We start from the raw sequence: 13,800 nt of genomic DNA, 5'->3' as shown, positions 1-13,800 counted from the left end.
GTTGCCGATAACTTTAACAAAACATGATCATCTCATACAACAACTTATATCTCATCACGTCTTGACCATATCACATCACAACATGCCCTGCAAAAACAAGTTAGACGTCCTCTACTTTGTTGTTGCAAGTTTTACGTGGCTTGCTACGGGCTGAGCAAGAACCGTTCTTACCTACGCATCAAAACCACAACGTATTTTGTCAAGTTAGTGTTGTTTTAACCTTCACAAGGACCGGGCGTAGCCACACTCGATTCAACTAAAGTTGGAGAAACTGACACCCGCTAGCCACCTTTGTGCAAAAGCACGTCGGGAGAACCGGTCTCGCGTAACGCGTAGCCACCCAAAGCACGCGTGAAAGTCTCGCGTATGCGTACGGTCCGGGCCGCTTCATCCAACAATACCGCCGAACCAAAGTATGACATGCTGGTAAGCAGTATGACTTATATCGCCCACAACTCACTTGTGTTCTACTCGTGCATATAACATCAACACATAAAACCTAGGCTCTGATACCACTGTTGGGGAACGTAGTAATTTCAAAAAAATTTCCTACGCACACGCAAGATCATGGTGATGCATAGCAACGAGAGGGGAGAGTGTCTACGATACCCTACGACCGGACGGGCGTTGCAGAGTACGTGATGTAGTCGTACGTCTCCACGGCCCGACCTGCAAGACGCGTTCCTGCCGAGTTTGTAGCGACAGGTCGTTGACCAAACTTTGATACTCGTCTCCAATGGTCGCGAACCGATCAAGCAAACGCCGAGCTTATATTACATATTAGCCCGGCTGCAGGTCCATGGCCCGAGTGGGGTTTATTGTAACCTTTAACTCCTCTCGGAGTGCCTGACATTCAGCACATGCCTCGCGCGCGTTACTTTACTCGGACTGAAGACTTTTGAGATATCTGACTCCTCTCGGTTTAACTTCTTCCGGCAGTGTGCCTCGACATTAATACAGCTTCTGCAGTGGGGAAAGCTTTCCGTTCACATCGTCCAATGACTCGGCGATAGTGATTACTGATGAGCATCTGTTATGAATCTTTGTGAAGAACTATACGCCAAGTCGCACCTGGCAAGCGGCTTCTGTCCGCCCTCAAGCAACACGTGCTACAATAAGACATAAATCACGGGATGGAGGAGCAGTCACTGGAAGGTCTAAGTGGAGCTGGCGGGAGCGGCACACTCTGAGGCTGAGAGGGAATTAAGTATCGACGTGGAATTCAAACTTCGTGACCATCTGAGCCCCTTCTGTCCGTCACTATTTATAAAGGATGAGGCGGAAGTAGAGGAGGATGGAGCCCACGAGGTGTACTCTGCGGTACGCTTACCGTTAGAGATTGCGACGTAGGGAGTAGCGACTTCCCTTACTACCACAGACCTCGTCATCCACAGTCCGTCTATTGTAGGAGTCGCAGGATCACGAGATAGGAAGCGGGAAGGCATAAATGTAAGTGAGATATGGCGAACAGATATGCTCGTAGTGGGAGAAGATATGAGGATGGATGACGTGCGCGAGGCCTCGTCCACTCCTCTTTCTCGCAGAGTATCAAGATTTTTTGACATAGAGCGCGGACGGGCGGTGTTAGCAGCCCTCACTTGGCATCCTTCTACGCTCCTCCTCTTACCGCAGAGCATAAAGTCCCACTCAAAGCGCTCGACCCATTGTGGCTTCTCCACCGTAACTACCCGCCCTCGTCACCGCGTTTATACTGGATGGGATGGGAGCCACCATTGCCCCTGTGGCGCAGCTCCATGTAGGAGGATTGCAGTCCACCTTGCACTCATCATTCTTGCGAGAAAAAAAAGTATAGGGATGGAAGCAGACATGTACTTCGTCGCATAAAATACGCAGCACTCATGGAGAATGATCATCTCTGTTACACCCACCTTTAGGCGATATGTACGAAGACTGCAAACTTATTATAGGTCGCTCCCCGAACTCGAAGTAGGTTTTTTTCAACTCTCTAACGCCACTGACACTGGTTCGAGGAGCTCACTTTCGTCAGTGTGTAACCACCTTAGGGCAGCATCGTCATCGGGAACTCCGAGATCACGCCTTACGCGCCCGTAAGCTAGAGGTTTGCTCATTCACAAACCATAAACTCATAATATAACTGTCAATCTCCGAGAAACCTGAAGTACGGTGAGTTCGTGACTCGAGAAACTTCGAGTAACAAGTGTACGAGGACATGAACGACGACACGTCTCCGTCAGAATAACACAACTAATAAGCTGGCACTGAACCATTGGATGCCATATTGCTCCCTACTATATGTTGCCTAACGAGTATGAGTCTCTTATCCACAGCACTCGGTTCAAGGGAACGTCGAACACATAAGCGACTAGAGTGACTTGTGGACCCTGTTCCCTTTGTCATCGGATCTTACTTGCCCAAGATTCGATCGTGCAGCCTGAAGCTCATTCCGAGTGTGAGGTTTGGCTTCATCACCTAATCACGTAGGTTCAACATTCGTTACCTTGCAAACTTAGGCGAGTAACCGGAGCCATAGGTCTCTTTACCGTTCTATAATACATCAATCCCGCGAGGAGACCATGCATACTCACAAGTCCCGCTCGATGGCTAGTGAGTAGGCGTTTGCGAGACGCGCTCTAAATGCGAAGTTGCCAGGTCTACCTAGGATTTTGAAAACTAGGAGAGGGCCCAGAGACCTCGAAGTCCATGCTCGCGACAATCGGAGTGGCAACGCAAAAGTCCTACCGAATGCTCGTGGAAAAGTGATACTGCTCTAATACACCCAACATGTAGCTTTGGTGACACCTTGTAGAGCTCCTTTATACACGCGAGCTAGCCATTTTTTGAAAACTAGCGAGTACCTCCAGTTACGTTGTGAGACGTTTCAGGGTAGAGCACGTCACCCACGCTGTTGACGCTTGTGAGTTGCCTGCAGCACATACGGCAGGGGAGTTGCATAATCAGTTACGTTGTGACGTTTGGTAGCACCCACAAAGTGTTCCTGCCGCAACGGGAGTTGCATAATCTCATAGTCATAGGAACATGTATAAGTCATGAAGAAAGCAATAGCAACATACTAAACGATCGGGTGCTAAGCTAATGGAATGGGTCATGTCAATCAGATCATTCACTTAATGATGTGATCCCGTTAATCAAATAACAACTCATTGTTCATGGTTAGGAAACATAACCATCTTTGATTAATGAGCTAGTCAAGTAGAGGCATACTAGTGATACTCTGTTTGTCTATGTATTCACACATGTATTATGTTTCCGGTTAATACAATTCTAGCATGAATAATAAACATTTATCATGATATAAGGAAATAAATAATAACTTTATAATTTCCTCTAGGGCATATTTCCTTCACTAACATAACCGACCATGTTGAAGAAACATATGATCTTAATCCTCTACCTATTGAAGAAACTCATGGTCTTGATAACCCGACACAGGTAGTAAAGGTAAATTCTCTCTATAGATATGATAAAGCTGAAATCCCATTTACTAAATTTGCTAGCCATGCTTAGATGAGTTTGATAAATTTATGGCTAAGCAAGAAGATTTTAATGCTTATTTTGGTAGACAATTGAAATACAATTCAAATATGCTTGAACACTTGGGTGATTGTATGGCTAATGTCAAAGGTGAACTTAAACTTATTAGTAAACATGCTTCTATGGTTACCACTCAAGTAGAACAAGTACTTAAAGCTCAGAATGATTTGCTTAATGAATTGAATAGTAAGGATAATGATAATGCTGTTAGAGTTATGACTAGAGGTGGTAAAATGACTCAGGAACCTTTGTATCCTAAAGGACATCCTAAGAGAATTGAGCAAGATTCTCAGAGAAACAATATAGATGCACATAGTCCTTGTAAAAGGAAGAAAAGGAAAAACGATAGGACTTTGCATGCTTCTAGTGAACCTATTACTGAAACACTTGAGAATCCAAATGATATTTCTATTTCTGATGCTGAAACACAATCTGTTAATGAACCTGAAACTAGTAATAATGTTAATGATAATGTTCATGATGATGCTCAACCTAGTAATGATAATGATATAGAAATTGAACCTGCTGTTGATCTTGATAACCCACAATCAAAGAATCAACGTTATGATAAGAAAGACTTTGTTGCTAGGAAACACGGTAAAGAAAGAGAACCATGGGTTCAGAAACCCATGCCTTTTCCTCCCAAACCATCCAAGAAAAAGGATGATGAGGATTTTGAGCGCTTTGCTGAAATGATTAGACCTATCTTTTTGCGTATGCGTTTGACCGATATGCTTAAAATGAATCCTTATGCTAAGTATATGAAGGATATAGTTACTAACAAAAGAAAGATACCGGAAGCTGAAATTTCCACCATGCTTGCTAATTATACTTTTAAGGGTGGAATACCAAAGAAGCTTGGAGATCCCAGTGTACCAACTATACCATGCTCCATTAAAAGAAACTATGTTAAAACTGCTTTATGTGATCTTGGAGCCGGTGTTAGTGTTATGCCTCTCTCTTTATATTGTAGGCTTGATTTGAATAAGTTGACACCTACTGAAATATCTTTGCAAATGGCTGGTAAATCAACTGCTATACCTGTCGGTATTTGTGAGGATGTGCCTGTTGTAGTTGCAAACGCTACTATTTTAACGGACTTTGTTATTCTTAATATTCCCGAGGACGATAGTATGTCTATTATTCTTGGAAGACCCTTTTTGAATACTGCAGGGGTTGTTATTGATTGCACTAAAGGCAATGTCACTTTTCATGTTAATGGTAATGAGCATACAGTACACTTTCCGAGGAAACAACCTCAAGTTCATAGTATCGACTCTATTGGAAAAATTCCATCGATTATATTTGGAGGTTTTGAATTTCCTCTTCCTACTGTCAAGAAGAAATATGATGTTCTTATTATTGGGGATGTGCATATCTCCGTTGAGGTAACATAGTGTTATTCGAAATTTCTTCGGTTCCATGTTATTCGGAATGAGTTCGTTAACAAGACTTGATCAACCTTGTTAGTGGATTCCTTTTGATGATCATGAGATGGATGAAACTAGAAAGCACAACCTGTTGTACCCTCCTTTTACTTTCTGTTATGTATATTAAATAAAATAAAAATAGTATTTTTCTGTCTGTTATCTGATTATCCGTGCAATATAAAAATACCCCGAAAATAAAAGTTCTCCAAATGCCCTGAAATTTAAATATGATTTTTTTGGAATATTTGAGAATATTTGGCACTGAGAACACAACAAGGGGGGGTCAACCACCTGCCCACGAGGGTGGAGGGCGCGGCCTACCCCCTGGGCGCGCCCCCTGCCTCATGGGCCCACGGTGGCCCTCCTCCACTTATCCTTTCACCCACACACTCCTTCTTCCTCCCCAAACACGAATATCCAGCTCAAGCATGAGTTCTAGCTCATGTTGCTGCCATTTTCAATCTCCTTGCTCAAAGCACCTCTCACAAAACTGCTTGGGGAGATTGTTCCTTGGTATGTGACCCATCCATTGGTCCAATTAGTTTTTGTTCTAGTGCTTTATTCATTGCAAATTTTTGCTGCTTAGGTGACCCTGTTCTTGAGCTTGCATGTCAAATTTATATGGTCAAAAGTAGTTTTGATGCATGATATAGGCCCTAGGCACTTGTAGGAGTAGTTGCTATCAATATTATTGAGTTTGGTTTACTTTTATTTTGAAGTTACTAAAAATTTCAGAATTTTTTAGAAAATGATGAAGAGACTTTTGAGGGGCTCATCGAGCCGAAGCTCGAAGGAAAAGGCGCCGAAGCCTAAGTATAATATGCCTCGCACCACGAAGGTTCGGGCGTGTGAATGGCCTTCCGATGATTTCTTGAGAGCAGCCGGGATTTATGAAGATTTTTATGAATTGGCTAAGAATGCAGGCCTCACCGCTTTCCTCCACGACCAACGCCAATCAGTATCTCTTACTCACAAATATCTTTGTGCAAAACTTTCATTTTTCATTCTAGGAACTCACCACCTACGGTGGAGTTTCATTTATATGATGAGCATAAGGAGATGTCACTTTATGATTTCTGTCGGATTTGTTTAGTCCCTTTTGGGGGCAAGACAGAAGAACCACATCATGATGATGTGGATGGGTTTATTGATACTATCACTGTAGGAGAAACTAGGAAGGTTTTCGATGCACGAATCACTAGCATACATTTTCCTGTTTTACGTTACTTTGCATTATTTGCTAGTCGTTGTTTAATTGGACGCGGAAACTGTGGAAACCTTAGTATCCCTGATATAATTATTCTGCTCCACGGTTTATACAGTGATAACACTTTTAGTATGGGCAGTATTATTGCTAAATGGTTAAGTCTGAATCGTACAAAGGGCCCCATCTTTGGAGGCATATATGCTACACGCCTATCTGCACATTTTAACATACCTATTAGGCATGCTGAGAAGGAAGAAAAAGTGTTGCCCCATGTTTATCTAGATTATAAAAGTATGGTGGAACATGATTTTATTATTAAGAATAGGGCAGGAGAGCTTAAATATCAATTGTTCTTTAATAAACATCATCCTGAGACTATTACCTTGCCTGCTCCTTCTTTGTTTGATTTGACTGCAGGTACGTACCTTGTTCTGTTGATGGCTATTCATGCCTACCGGAACCCTACACCAGCCGAGGAGCCAGAACCGGAACCACAATTTGATCCTTCACGACAGTCTAACTATCAGTGGGATCCGGAGATGATTGCCAGCCAGTGGCAATCGGAGCCTTCTTCCTCCTCATCACAGTACGACCCCAACTATTATTATGGATATCAGCCAGGCCAGTCGTGGCCATAGACCAACTTAGGCCAAAAGCCTAAGCTTGGGGGAGTACGTATTTCCCACCGACATTACATTTATGTTCACACACACTCATTGCTAGATGTCGGTGCTCATACTTTTTCATTGTATCATTCATGCTAGTTTAATTTCCTTTTTATGCTTTCTTCTTGTGTGTTTAATAAACCTTAAGAAAAACCAAAAAAAATTAGTTGTAGCTTTTAATTAATTTACATTCCATGCTTGTAGTAGTAATTAAAAAGAAAACCCAAAAATATTTCATGTTCTTCTTTTGCCTGTTGGGAGCTTTCCTGTGTAAATAGTTTTATTTCTTTTCTTTTTCTTTGGGGGTCAGTAGGAGAAGACCATGATTAAATTGTTGAAGTGGCTCTTATATGCTTTATTGTTGATTTAACCAAGAGCCCATATTGCCTTGTCTTCTCCTGTTTATTGAATGCTCGCAGATTCCAGCTTAGTCCAATGCACGTGCACTCTTATTATTATTCACATCATTCGGTCGTGCAAGTGAAAGGCAATTATGATGATATATGATGGACTGACTGAGATGAGAAAAGCTGGTATGAACTCGACCTCTTTTGTTTTTGTAAATATGATGAGTTCATCGTTCTTGATTCAGCTTGTTATGAATAAACATGTTTCAATGACAATTAGAGATCATAGTTACCTGTGCCATGCTTGATTAGCTATGAGTTATAATGGTTTACCTTGCATGCCAACATGCTATTAAAATGGTTATGATGTGGTATGATAGGGTGGTATCCTCCTCTGAATGATTTAAGTGACTTGACTTGGCACATGTTCACGCATGTAGTTGAAATAAATCAACATAGCCTTCACGATATTTATGTTCATGGTGGATTATATCCTACTCATGCTTGCATCCAATGTTTATTAATCTTAATGCATGTACATGGCTGTTGTCGCTCTCTAGTTGGCCGCTTCCCAGTCTTTTGCTAGCCTTCACCTGTACTAAGCGGGAATACTGCTTGTGCATCCAAATCCCTTAAACCCCAAAGTTGTTCCAGATGAGTCCACTATACCTTCCTATATGCGGTATCTACCTGCCGTTCCAAGTAAATTTGTATGTGCCAAACTCTAAACCTTCAAATAATCATCCTGTTTTGTATGCTCAAATAGCTCATGTATCAACTAGGGCTGTCCGTATCTTCCATGTTAGGCGGGTTATTCTCAAGAGGAGAGGGCTCCGCTCCTCACTCACGAGATAAAGGGCTGGTCACCGGGATGCCCAGTCCCATGCTTTATGCAAACTAAATCAAAATAATTGCAAACAAAACTCCCCCTGGGACTTGATGTATGTTGGAGGCACTCGTTGTTTCGAGCAAGGCATGGATTGATGTTTGTTGGTGGAGGGGGAGTATAAACTTTACCATTTTGTTTGGGAACTGCCTATAATGTGTGTAGCATGCTGGGCTTGGAGGCACGGGAAGAAGGCAGAGTACTCAGCCAAAAAATACTATGACTTTGTCCACCAGCCAGTTCTGGCCAATCCTATTCTTAGCTGCGTTTGGAAAAGTTGCTGTACCATGACAATAAAAATGTTTGCCTGGCTGGTCATTATGGACAGAGTTAACACCAAGGATATGATCCAACGACGCCATTGGAGGATTGATGATGGACCTGATTGTGTCCTATGCCCGAATGGAGTACTTGAGGATAAGAACCATCTGTTCTTCCAATGTAACTTCAGTATGAGAATCTGGAACTATCTGCAAGTCCCCTGGATGGATAGTAATGATATGGTGCAAATTGCATTACATGCAAGGAAGGAGTTTCAAAAGCCCTTTTTCTCAGAGGTGGTTTCTCTTGCATGGTGGAATATTTGGAAAGTTAGGAATGACATGGCTTTTAGGCATGTCAAATCAACTTTTAGGCAGTGGAGGAATGGATTCATTCATGACATTACTCTTCTTTCATACCGAATCAAAACCAAGTACAAGGAGGCTCTGCTAAAATGGATTGATTTCCTGCCTCCTTGAAGGCCATCTTTTAACTCATCTTCCTCTCCTAGCTGTACATTGTAATGTTTTTTTCTTTTCTTTTCTTTGTCTTCTTTAGCCTTTCTAGTTTAGCTTTTCCTTTTCTTTGTTCCTCCCCTTGAGGAATTTTGTAATTGTTATCTCTCTTCTTTCAATAAAATGCTGTGGGGTGTAAGCCCTGCAGTCTTCCAGGTCAAAAAAATTTGTGTAGCATGGAAGATATCGCCATCTCTTGGTTGTTATGTTGACAATGAAAGTATACCGCTCAAAATATTATTCACCTCTATTTCAAAACCGAGCTCTGGCACCTCTACAAATCCCTGCTTCCCTATGCGAAGGGCCTATCTATTTACTTTTATGTTGAGTCATCACCCTCTTATTAAAAAGCACCAGTTGGAGAGCACCGTTGTCATTTACATTCATTACTGTTAATTTATATTGGGTGTGACTATGATTGGATCTCTTTCACCATGAATTAAAATGTCTAGTTAGTCCTTGATCTTTAAAGGTGCTCTGCATTTATGTTTTGCGGTCTCCGAAAGGGCTAGCGAGATACCATCTTGTTATATCACATTATGATTTTTTGAGAAAGTGTTGTCATCTGAGATTTATTATTATGGATTGCTAGTTGATTATGTTATTGATATGAGTAATCATGAGACCTGAGAATTATTGCAAATGTGGTTAGTTACCATCTTTGCTGAAAACTTGAATGCTATCTTGACATATTTACAACAACAACAAGAGCAAACAGAGTTTGTAAAAGTTTTTCTTTAATTCTTTCAGTTTGTCAACTGAATTGCTTGAGGAGAAGCAAGGGTTTAAGCTTGGGGGAGTTGATACGTCTCCGTCGTATCTACTTTTCCAAACACTTTTGCCCTTGTTTTGGACTCTAACTTGCATGATTTGAATGGAACTAACCCGGACCGACGCTGTTTTCAGCAGAATTACCATGGTATTATTTATGTGCAGAAACAAATGTTCTCGGAATGACCCGAAACTTCACGGAGCAACTTTTTGGAAAATATAAAAAATACCTGCAAAAGATGAAGGCCAAGGGGCCCACCACCTGTCCACGAGGGTGGGGGGCGCGCCCCCTACCTCGTGGGCCCCCTGGTGCCCCTCCTACTCCAACTCCAACTCTATATATTGTGTTTCGGGGAGAAAAAAAGCCAGAGAGAAGAATTCATCGCGTTTTACGATACGGAGCCGCCACCAAGCCCTAAAACCTCTCGAGAGGGCTGATCTGGAGTCCGTTCGGGGCTCCAGAGAGGGGGATTCGTCGCCGTTGTCATCATCAACCATCCTCCATCACCAATTTCATGATGCTCACCGCCGTGCGTGAGTAATTCCATCGTAGGCTTGCTGGACGGTGATGGGTTGGATGAGATTCACCATGTAATCGAGTTAGTTTTGTTAGGGTTTGATCCCTAGTATCCACTATGTTCTGAGATTGATGTTGCTATGACTTTTCTATGCTTAATGCTTGTCACTAGGGCCCGAGTGCCATGATTTCAGATCTGAACCTGTTATGTTTACATCAATATATGAGAGTCCTAGATCCTATCTTGCAAGTCTATAGTCACCTATTATGTGTTATGATCCGTTAACCCCGAAGTGACAATAATCGGGATACTTACCGGTGATGACCGTAGTTTGAGGAGTTCATGTATTCACTATGTGCTAATGCTTTGTTCTGGTTCTCTATTCAAAGGAGGCCTTAATATCCCTTAGTTTCCATTAGGACCCCGCTGCCACGGGAGGGTAGGACAAAAGATGTCATGCAAGTTCTTTTCCATAAGCATGTATGACTATATTTGGAATACATGCCTACGTTACATTGACGAATTGGAGATAGTTCAGTGTCACCCTATGTTATGACTGTTACATGATGAACCGCATCCGGCATAATTATCCATCATTGATCCGATGCCTACGAGCTTTCCATATACTGGTTTACGCTTATTTACTTTCCCGTTGCTATTGTTACAATCACTACAAAACACCAAAAACATTACTTTGCTTTCATTACTCTTTTGTTACCGTTACCATCACTATCATATTACTTTGCTACTAAACACTTGGTTGCAGATACTAAGTTTCCAGGTGTGGTTGAATTGACAACTCAGCTGCTAATACTTGAGAATATTCTTTGGCTCCCTTGTGTCGAATCAATAAATTTGGGTTGAATACTCTACCCTCGAAAGCTGTTGCGATCCCCTATACTTGTGGGTTATCAGCAGGTGATGCAACTGAGCTCAAGGAGGACCTCGATGAAGATCATGTTCGTTGTGTTGTTTCGTTTCCAGTTGATCAGTAGTGGAGCCCAGTCGGGGCGATCGGGGATCTTTTGCATTAGGGGTAGTCTTCTTTTATTTTGGTTCCGTAGTCGGACCTTGTTTGTATCTGGATGATGTAATGCTATTTTCATGTATTGTGTGAAGTGGCGATTGTAAGCCAACTCTTTATCCCTTTCTTATTCAGTACATGGGATGTGTAAAGATTACCCCTCTTGCGACATGCCTACAATGCGGTTATGCCTCTAAGTCGTGCTCAGACACGTGGGTGATATAGTCGCATCGTGGGTGTTACACCTTTTGAGAGAGAGACACATGATTCGGAAATTGTTAGAATACTCTATGTGCTTCACTTATATCTTTTGAGTTATATAATTTTTGCTCTAGTGCTTCACTTATATCTTTAGAGCGCGTCGGTGGATTTGTTTTATAGAAACTATTGTTCTCTCATGCTTCACTTAGATTATTTTGAGAGTCCTACAAAACAGCATGGTAATTTGCTTTAATTACGTTAGGCATTCAAGATTAATAATAAAATTTTCTTATGAGTGTGTTGAATACTATGAGAAGTTTGATACTTGGTAATTGTTTTGAGATATGGAGATGGTGATATTAGAGTCATGCTAGTTGAGTAGTTTTGAATTTGAGAAATACTTGTGTTAAAGTTTGTGATTCCTGTAGCATGCACGTATGGTGAACCGTTATGTGATGAAGTCGGAGCATGATTTATTTATTGATGGTCTTCCTTATGAGTGGCGGTCGGGGACGAGCGATGGTCTTTTCCTACCAATCTATCCCCCTAGGAGCATGCGCGTAGTACTTTTCTTTGATAACTTGTAGATTTTTGCAATAAGTATATGAGTTCTTTATGACTAATGTTGAGTCCATGGATCATACACACTTTTCTTCCTTCCACCCTTGCTAGCCTCTCTAATACCGCACACCTTTCATTGGTATCATACACCCACCATATACCTTCCTCAAAACAGCCACCATACCTACCTATCATGGCACTTCCATAGCCATTCTGAGATATATTGCCATGCAACTTTCCACCGTTCCGTTTACTATGACACGCTCCATTATTGTCATATTGCTTTGCATGATCATGTAGTTGACATTGTATTTGTGGCAAAGCCATCGTTCATAATTCTTTTATACATGTCACTCTTGATTCATTGCATATCCCAGTGGTACACCGCCGGAGGCATTCATATAGAGTCATATTTTGTTCTAAGTATCGAGTTGTAATTGTTGAGTTGTAAGAAAATAAAAGTGTGATGATCATCATTACTAGAGCATTGTCCCAGTGAGGAAAGGATGATGGAGACTATGATTCCCCCACAAGTTGGGATGAGACTCGGATGAAAAAAAAGAAAGAAAAGAGGCCATAAAAAAGAGAAAAGTCCCAAATAAAAAAATGAGAGAAAAAGAGAGAAGGGGCAATGCTAGTATCCTTTTACCACACGTGTGCTTCAAAGTAGCAACCATGATCTTCATAATAGAGAGTCTCCTATGTTATCACTTTCATATACTAGTGGTAATTTTTCATTATAGAACTTGGCTTGTATATTCCAATGATGGGCTTCCTCAAAATGCCCTAGGTATTCGTGAGCAAGCAAGTTGGATGCACACCCACTTAGTTTCTTCTTGTTGAGCTTTCATATATTTATAGCTCTACTGCATCCGTTGCATGGCAATCCCAACTCACTCACATTGATATCTATTGATGGGCATCTCCATAGCCCGTTGATACGCCTAGTTGATGTGAGACTATCTTCTCCCTTTTTGTCTTCTCCACAACCACCATTCTATTCCACCTAGAGTGTTATGTCCATGGCTCACACTCATGTATTGCGTGAAGATTGAAAAGTTTTGAGAACATTAAAAGTATGAAACAATTTCTTGGCTTGTCATCGGGGTTGTGCATGATTTGAATACTTTGTGTGGTGAAGATGGAGCATAGCCAGACTATATGATTTTGTAAGGATAACCTTCTTTGGCCATGTTATTTTGAAGAGACATAATTTCTTAGTAAGTATGCTTGAAGTATTATTATTTCTATGTCAATATTAAACTTTTGTCTTGAATCTTTCAGATCTGAATATTTGTACCACAATTAAGATAATTACATTGAAATTATGCCAAGTAGCATTCCACATCAAAAATTCTATTTTTATCATTTACCTACTCGAGAACGAGCAGGAATTAAGCTTGGGGATGCTTGATACGTCTCCAACGTATCTATAATTTTTGATTGCTCCATGCTATATTAATTCTACTGTTTTTTGAAATTTTATGGGGCTTATTATACACTTTTATATCATTTTTGGGACTAACCTATTAACCCAGAGCCCAGTGCCAGTTTCTGTTTTTACCCTGTTTTAGGGTTTCGAAGAAAAAGGAAAATCAAACGGAGTCCAATTGACCTGAAACTTCACGGAACTCATTTTTTGGAAGGTGGGGGCGCCCCCCCTAGGGCGCGCCCCCCTGTCTCGTGGGGCCCTCATGGCTCCCCTGACGTACCTCCTGCACCCATATATACCTACATGACCTAAAACTTCCAGAACCGGACACTAGATCGGGAGTTCCGCCGCCAGAAGCCTCCGTAGCCACCAAAAGTCAATCGGGACCCTGTTCCGGCACCCTGCCGGAGGGGGGAACCCTCACTGGTGGCCATCTTCATCATCCCGG

The sequence above is a fragment of the Triticum urartu genome, chromosome 5, assembly GCF_003073215.2.
Source record: "Triticum urartu cultivar G1812 chromosome 5, Tu2.1, whole genome shotgun sequence".
Classification (NCBI taxonomy): Eukaryota; Viridiplantae; Streptophyta; class Magnoliopsida; order Poales; family Poaceae; genus Triticum; species Triticum urartu.
Note: the sequence above shows the minus strand (reverse complement) of the source record.